An 8311-nucleotide genomic window follows, 5' to 3' on the forward strand; every position below is an offset into this window, starting at 1 on the left:
CCCCCTAAGAGTCAACTCCCTTGACAATTAGGTAAAACTCCCCTAAAGGTCAACCCCTCGACCATTGCACCAACAATGTCTCGAGAGTTTCAAACCTTTAGAAACCCAAACTCAACTCCCAAAACTGAAATTTCAGACACTGCTGAAAATCGAAACTGCACGCACCGATCGGTCCTAAGATCGATCAAAACCCCGGATCGGTCCCCGGACCGATCCATGCTTCATTGATCGCACTAGATCGTCACCGATCCACGCATCGATCAGCCTTCACCGCATCGCACCAAGCTCGATTTATCGATCGGCCCGCACCGATCCATGCCATCGGATCGGTCCGCACCGATCAGATTTCCGGATCGGTCCCCGCACCGATCCAGACTCTGACAGGAGATTTCTGAAATTTCCTTCCCGAAATTCAGAAACTCCTAGAAAATTCCAGAAAATTCAAAAAATTGTGAAATTTTGAGGATACATTCCTCATAACATATACTATCATGGAAAAATAGTTTTCTATGAAAATAACTTCCATTTTTCAATCTTGATACAAAGTTCAAAAACTTTGAAATAGTTCAAATTTAACTCAACTTTGTATCACAATGTTCAATGATGAATGCAATCACTAAGATGGCTTCATCAAGGTTTTCCAAATCAATTTCAAAATGATTTTAAACCTTTTAATTTAGGACCATAATCTTAGGGCTAAATGTACATGACTTGTACACAAGCTTTCCCTATGATCCTCCATTTCTTGAATTAGGCTCATCTAGGTACAAGAACTATGCACCTTGATCCTAATTCATGATCCTAATATTTCACACACATCTAAAGTGTATCAAACACATCCATGGCAATTTTAATGTGAGATATGGGTTTAGGTATCTTAGACTAAGGTCTCATGCATTTTCTAAACACAAATTTGATCTCAATATCAAAATATGTTTTTCATCCTTAAATCAATTCAATTGATTATTAATGCAAGAGATGATGACATGGCATAAAATGGTATCATAAATGAAAACATGTGCCAAAGTCATGATGTCATGGTATAAAGTTTGAAACTTAAATAAATATGACATAAAAACTAGCCTAAGCATTATCATGACATTTCAAATGATAATAAAACTAAACATGATGTCATGACATGTGAGGGCAAACAATCATGGCAAGATTTAGCATAAATAAATATACCTAGATTACCTATCTAAGTATCCTTAACCACTTTGCTAACCTAAAATTTAACCCTTGATTGCCCTAAAATGCCAAAATCCTAATTTTGACACTTCTTGAACTCTAGATTAATTCATGCCACTTAAAGATCAAATTTATCCTCAAAACTTGGCATGTTTCATTTTTCCTCGAGAGTTCTCTAGATTTTCCCAAATTGTGCCAATTGAGATTAAAAATGAAATTTCCAATCTTTAGGCACATTTAACTCTTCAAAGGAGTAAATGATAATTCCATTTCATTTTCAAAAGTTCTCAAAACCTTGAAAATGCTTCTTGAGTGTCAATTTCCTCAAAGTTGGGTTAACTACCCTTCTAATCGGAGTTGACACTCTCTAACCCATCTATGGGGTAGAGAAGATGCTCCTAGGAACCCAATACCTATTAGAGCTCATTGGGTTCATTAAATATTCACTAGGGATAACTTCCCTAGCAACCCTCCTAATGACCCTCTTAGGCTTTAAAACCTTGGTCATTTGGGTCTCATCAAGGTCAACTATAGGGGTGACTCCCCTTGTGACCTTGGTAATGGTCTTCCTAGCCCTAGGTTTTGTTCCATAATCGAATGAAATATTATGATAAGTGGGCTTGACCAATTGGGACTTAGGTTTGTGACCCAAACCTTTCTTGTCCTTGGACTTGGGTTTTTGACCCTTAGACCCTAGAGTCAAATCCTTAAGAGCCTTTTCTAGAGAGTCAAGTCTTGACCTCAAGACTTGATTTTCTTTCTCTAATACCTCAAGTTTTGATTTATCATTTTTCTTTGAGGTATTTCTAGGCATGTGTCTAGATGATTTGGGATTTCTATCTAGATTTTCCTTAGCCTTAGATGAGTTAATTCTAGGGTTAGCATTTCTAGAATTGTTCTTATCTAGGCTAACATGCTTGGCTCCTAAGCACATGTATCGATTTCTAGTGTTAACATGCTTATCATTATTGACAATGGCAATAAGACTACTAGCATGCATCCTACTAGAATTGCAAGAACGAGCTTTAAATGTTACCTTAGGGTTTGCCTTAGCTCCCCTTTACACATGTTTGGCCTCTTGTCCTTGTGAGGTTGCCCCCTTGGACATTGACTCCTATAGTGTCCCCGTTGCTTGCATTGGAAGCACACCACGTGCTTCTTGCTCTTGCATGTCGGGACTCCGGCTTCCTTGACCTTTGGTGCCGGTGGAGTCTTTCTAACCCTCTTTGGACACTTACTCTTGTAGTGCCCAAACTTCCTACACTCAAAACACATTATGTGTAATTTGCTTGAAATCACAGTGTTTGAGTTACCTAGGGTTGTGGATGTAGATGAGCTTTCTTCTTCATCCCTTCCGAAGGTAGATGCCTCTTCTTGCTCCGATCTTGAACAAGAGCTCTCCTCCTCTTCTTCCTTGGATGTTGAGTAGCCCTCAACTCCCAATTCGCTTCCTCCATGATGTGAGCTACTTGGCTCACTAGGCTCCTCTTCATGGAATTTTTCCAAATTGTTCCACAATTCCTTGGCGTTGTTGTACCTATCTATCTTGCACAAAACATTATTAGGTAAAGCAAATTCAATAATTTTTGTTACCTCGTCATTGATTTCGGATTGTCGGATTTGCTCTTTCGTCCACTCCTTCTTCTTGATAGGTTTTCCTTCCTCATCCATCGGAGGGGAAAACCCTTCTTGTACACAAAACCAATTTAACATATTAGTCCTAAGAAAATACATCATCCTTACCTTCCAATATGTGAAGTTGTCGTGAGACTCGTAGAAGGGTTGAATCGTGACATCTTCTCCATAGAGATCCATCTCTAGCCCGTGCTCCCCCGGGTGTTGATCCGTCAAGAGCGGCCTTGCTCGATACCACATGTTGGGATCTCAGCTAGAGAGGGGGGTGTGAATAGCGCCCCAAATTCTCGCGTTCTTCCTACAGTTAGGGTTAGTCGCACGGAAATACAAGGAAGAAACTAAGGAGAAGAAAACAAACCGATGTAACGAGGTTCGGAGATGAACTCCTACTCCTCGGCGTGTCCGTAAGGTGGACGAGCCTACCAATCCGTCGGTGGATGAGCCCGGAGAACCGGCTAAATATGAGCTCCTTATGGGTGGAGAAACCTCACACAACTACTTCTTGCAACAGAAGATAAGGAGTACAAATACAAGAGAAGCAAGAAGTAAATACACAAGAAATGTAAACAACCCTTGCCTTCTTGTCGACTGTTGAAGAAGCAATAGCTTCTCAGACGCCAACCACAACAGCAGCTCAGTCGGAGTCCCAGCCTCACGCGAAGCTTCAGCTAAGAAGAGCTCAACAAAGCTCAAGCACCAAAACAGCAGCAAGCAGAAGAGAAGAGGAAGAAGCAGAAGAAGAAGAAGACGCCTTTATACCGCCAAGAAGAAACAACGAAGAAACTAGTCGCTGCGCTAACGGTTAGAACCTCGATCGGCCTCGCGGACCGATCAAAGACAACCGGATCGGTCCACGCACCGATCCTAACTCTGGCTTGCTCTTCCTTCCGCGACATCGCCTCGACGGTCGCCACGACCGATCAGAAGCTCCCGATCGGTCCACGACCGATCAGCGCCTTTCTCGCCGCATCGATCACCTTCCGATCGGTCCAGATCGACGATACCGATCGAGCACATCGATCGTTATCGATCGGTCACCGCATCGATCAGATAATCAGTGACTTGGTTTTGCCCAAACCAAGTCCCAAGCTTCCAAACCAACATTCGGTCAACCTCGACTGTTGGTACTTCATTCCTAGCATCCGTCACTCCTCGACTGCTAGAATTCCCTCGCCAAGTGTCCGCCAACCTTTGACCTACTTGGACTTTCCTCAACACCGGATGTCCGATCATCCCCGATTCATCTGGATTTTCCCTTGCTCGGCTTCACTCACCCGGACTTTCACCGGCTTCACTCACCGTGATTTCCACACCGCCTAACATCCCAGTTAGACTTTCACCGCCTGGCTTTACTCACCGGACTTTCCAACCGCCTAACATCCTGCTAGACTTTCCCACCGCTCGGCTTCACTCCCGTGACTTTCCACACCGCCAACATCCCGCTAGGACTTTCCCACCGCCCGGCTTCACTCACAGACTTTCCACCTGCCTAACATCCCAGTTAGGACTTTCCCTCGTGCCAAGCTCCCTGCTTGGACTTCTCCGTGCCAAGTCTCCATACTTGGACTTTTCCAGTGCCAAGTCTCCATACTTGGACTTTTCCCGTGCCAAGTCTCCACACTTGGACTTTTCCAGTGCCAAGTTCCCTGCTTGGACTTTTTCCCGAATCAGGTCAACCAGGTCAACCTTGACCTACGTTGCACCAATAATCTCCCAAACATTTGTCCCATATCAAGAATACAACTCTTCCACGAGTGTCAAACATCAAAATACAACTCAACTAGGTCAACCTTGACCTAAGGTTGCACCAACAATCTTCCTAAGTCAAACATCAAAATACAACTCGAATCAGGTCAACTCGAGTCAGGTCAACCAGGTCAACCTTGACCTAAGGTTGCACCAACTCTGGTCACCCCTGACGCCAGTCGATCATCTCACACAATAGAGAGGCCGAGTGGGTAGGGCTGTGACAACCGTGCACGCTGTCGTCACTACTCCTGATGAGTGACCGAGTGGACGGGATGCTGTCGGAGTACACCTATCCTCCTACCACAAATCATAAATGGGGGAGCGCAATGCTCTCATCTCCCGGTACACAGTGACGGGGAGGAATCCCTGCCGGATAACACGTTGTGTCACACTACCCATGAGCGGACCAACAGTGCCTAACAGAGTCCCTGCTGCAACACACTCTGCCTGATATCGACCACTAACTCATGAGTGGTGGTGTGTGCAGATCCATGTAACTGGCGATGTGCTCAACAATAATGGAGCAGACTATCGCACAGCATGCAATCATGCAAATGGTGCATGGCACTAACCACAAAATATCCTGACCTAATCCATATATATAGAAAAGTGCACCCTAGGTCAATGAATCATATCGAATCAAAGGTACACAGAAGGTATAAAACCTAGGTCCTGAACATGGTGAAGCATGGTATATCACTACCTCTATAAGCATGTATAAACAAATAAAGTATACATGGGATGCAAATCAAGCAATCAATCAATCATGTATCAGATATTGGGTAGTGACTAACCGAAACAAATAAAGGACATAATTAATGCAACTTGTTAAATTCACTACTATGTATATCAAATGACATAAGTCAAAAGTACCCGCCTCCGAAAATAGAAAGGTCCAATCCGACGTCGAGATGCTCGTCTCGTGTCAAAGTCCTGCGTCAGTCGATACACATACATTTATTTAGCTAGAACTTAATGAATAGCTAAATAAAATCTCAACGACCACTAGGGTAAGACCCTAATCAACCTTCAAAAACATCTCTTCCTAACAAAATCAACAATCCCAAACTTACCTCAACTCAGCCGCTACTGAAAGTCACAAAGTTGCTGCCCAAAAGAAATAGCTGCTGGAAAGTGGCTGCCGGACCCAAGAACAATCCACAGCACAAGATTACCCTCGTAATCAGCGATCCGCTAAACCCTACACCTGCAAATTAGGTCAGAAGGGGAAATCCAGAGTGCAACCAAGTGTTACAACCCACTCACCTTGTTGGCTCAGCAAAAAGGAACTAGGGCAGAGGGGGTTTAGGCACACAAACGGCGTCGGCACACAGTGGTAGTCGGCTTCAGTGCTAGGGCACGGAAGAACCCAAACAGTGGTACTCGAGTGCCGGCGATCGGGAAACTAGGGCTCGGCTCTGCCCCTAGTCAAAGTTGTGCACCGGTGAGGAGAGAAATGAGGGGGTCGCAAGCCCGAGAGGAGAAGTCGGCCGGAGAACTAGGACTGAGGAAAACAGCTCGGCCGGCGGCGGCGCGACAGCAACACACTGTGAGGGAGATGCTAGGTTGTGCCAGGAGATGGGTGTCGCGGCTGAGCACAGAAGAGAATCTGGTTCGGCGTCGGCAGAGGAGAATAAGAGATAGGAGAGGGAACTGCCTCGGCGGTTAGGGCACAGGAGATTCGGCGGCGTCAGGGAGAAGAGGGGCGCACGGGGGGTCTCGGCGAGGATGAGAGGGAATTCGGCGAGAAAAGAAGAAAAATAAGAAATGAAATATAAAAAGAAAAGGAAAAGGAAAATGCAACTTTTCCTCATTTAAAACAGGGTAGCCTAAACAGACTTTCCCGACCCCGTTTTTATCCCCGTTAACTCGTCCATACGAGCTCCGAAAAATTCTCGAAAATTTTCCAAAAATTTCGGAAAATTCCCTTATTAATATTCGCCTATTTTCGGTATTTTACAAATACCATGTGATGAGAATTAGTATTTTGTATTGTATCTCAGTAAGTCAAATACATTTATGTTATTTGGGATTTGAAACCTTGTACAACTTTATTTATAGTCTATTTTATGGTGTTGCTATGATATAAGACTTTGTACTTTTGTCTTTATTTGTTTTTTTGTTACAAATATTGTTTGTTTAATGTCAGTTCTTTATGTTGCTGTGAATAAATTAAATACTATTTATTTAATTTTTAAAATTTGCAGGGTGTTTAAAATGACATCACCTCCAGTTTATAATTTAAATCCAGGCCCATTGATACCAGACTTGTTATTCTTACACAAAGAGCATAGATCTTCGGATCTATTTTATGGGGAAATCAAGGATGGTCCACCTAAAGTAAGAAGATGTGATAGTAATTTTTTGAGACATGTTGATAATATACCAGAGCGTGTAATGCATCACATACAAGAAGCTGGGTTTGAGGGTGTCAGTCGGTGTGGATATATCCAACTCGATCATGGTCTTATTACTGCTCTAGTGGAGCGATGGCATCTAGAAACTCATACTTTTCACTTCCCTATTACTCTACAAGCCAAGATGGATGATCCCGACTCTGAAGCATCGATCGATGAAACTGAAGCGACGCTATTGGTAAGAAAATTAAATAAGTTTATTAAAACTAATAAATTTACATCACAGTCGAGCAAGTATCAACGCAACAGAAGGACGGTCCGATACTACTACTGCAACGAGGAAGGACACATCAAGGATGACTGCCCAAAACTAAATAGAAGGGACAAAGAGAAGTCTCAAAGGCCGACGTCCTCGAAGCGCAAAAGTCTAAAGGCTACATGGGATGAATCGTCATCCTTGGAATCAGAAGTCGAAGCATTTTCAGGAATAGAACTGATGGGCAACCATCAAGTTTTTGAAGAAACCATCTCGAAGATGAGCATAGATGAAGGAGAAGGATCATCAGAAGAAGAAAGTTGCGATAAAGGGGGAGCATCAGAAATAGAGGTAAGTAAGGTACGTTCTCTAACTCCCAAGAATTCCTTTCAGTTTATTAAAGTGCTCACTAAAGATTTATCACTACAAGAAAAACCCTCATAGACATCGGTGGAAAAACAGCGGTTTTAAGCAAAAACCGATCCCTTTAAGTATTTTACACCGATTTTTCCAAAAATCGGTGTCTATAAGCGCAGATTTTTGCTCATAGACATCGGTTTTTAAGCCGATGTCTATGAGCGTCTTTTTTTCGTTAATAGCCACCGATTTTAATAGTGGTTTTTAAAACCCGGTGTCTATGATAAAATAAAATAATTTATTTTTCCCACCAATACTTAGCCGAAATTTGCAACACTTCACTCTACCCTCCAAACCTAAACCTATATCGCGTCGTCCTCCTCACCGCAGGCCGTCCAACCATCTTTCAGCTTCATCTTCCTCTTCCTCTTCTTAGATTGACGCCTCTTCCTCTCCCGATCAGGATTGACTCACGACGCGTCTCCTCCACCTCCTCCCTTTGGATTGACTCGCGTTTTCGATCTTATTTTTTTCAAGGATCTCGACATCTCGTCACGGAGGAGACTAGAAATGTCACGCCCCAGAGAAGTCCCTGTCCGAGAAAATTTCGACAGCATCTCCCCTGTACGGCGGACAATCTGAAACTTCTACATAACACATATACCTTAGCCACAGGCGGCTGGAATAATAACAATAAATAAAAGCAAACACCACGCAGTTAATATAATTTAATCAGCCTCTGGCTGTCACAACCACGCAGTTAATAATA

At 43.3% G+C, this 8311-nt stretch overlaps 1 long non-coding RNA gene across 1 annotated transcript; it reads right to left on the reverse strand.

Annotated features, from left to right (window-relative positions):
• Nucleotides 1–5444: 5444 nt before the first annotated feature.
• LOC122013540 lies at nt 5445–6299 on the reverse strand. The gene is made up of 3 exons (XR_006120589.1): nt 5839–6299; nt 5646–5779; nt 5445–5505 (listed from the first exon to the last, which is right to left on the reverse strand). It is a non-coding gene; the product is annotated as an uncharacterized LOC122013540 (long non-coding RNA).
• Between the last annotated feature and the right edge of the window lie 2012 nt (nt 6300–8311).

The sequence above is a fragment of the Zingiber officinale genome, chromosome 1A (genome assembly GCF_018446385.1).
Source record: "Zingiber officinale cultivar Zhangliang chromosome 1A, Zo_v1.1, whole genome shotgun sequence".
In the NCBI taxonomy this organism is placed as follows: Eukaryota; Viridiplantae; Streptophyta; class Magnoliopsida; order Zingiberales; family Zingiberaceae; genus Zingiber; species Zingiber officinale.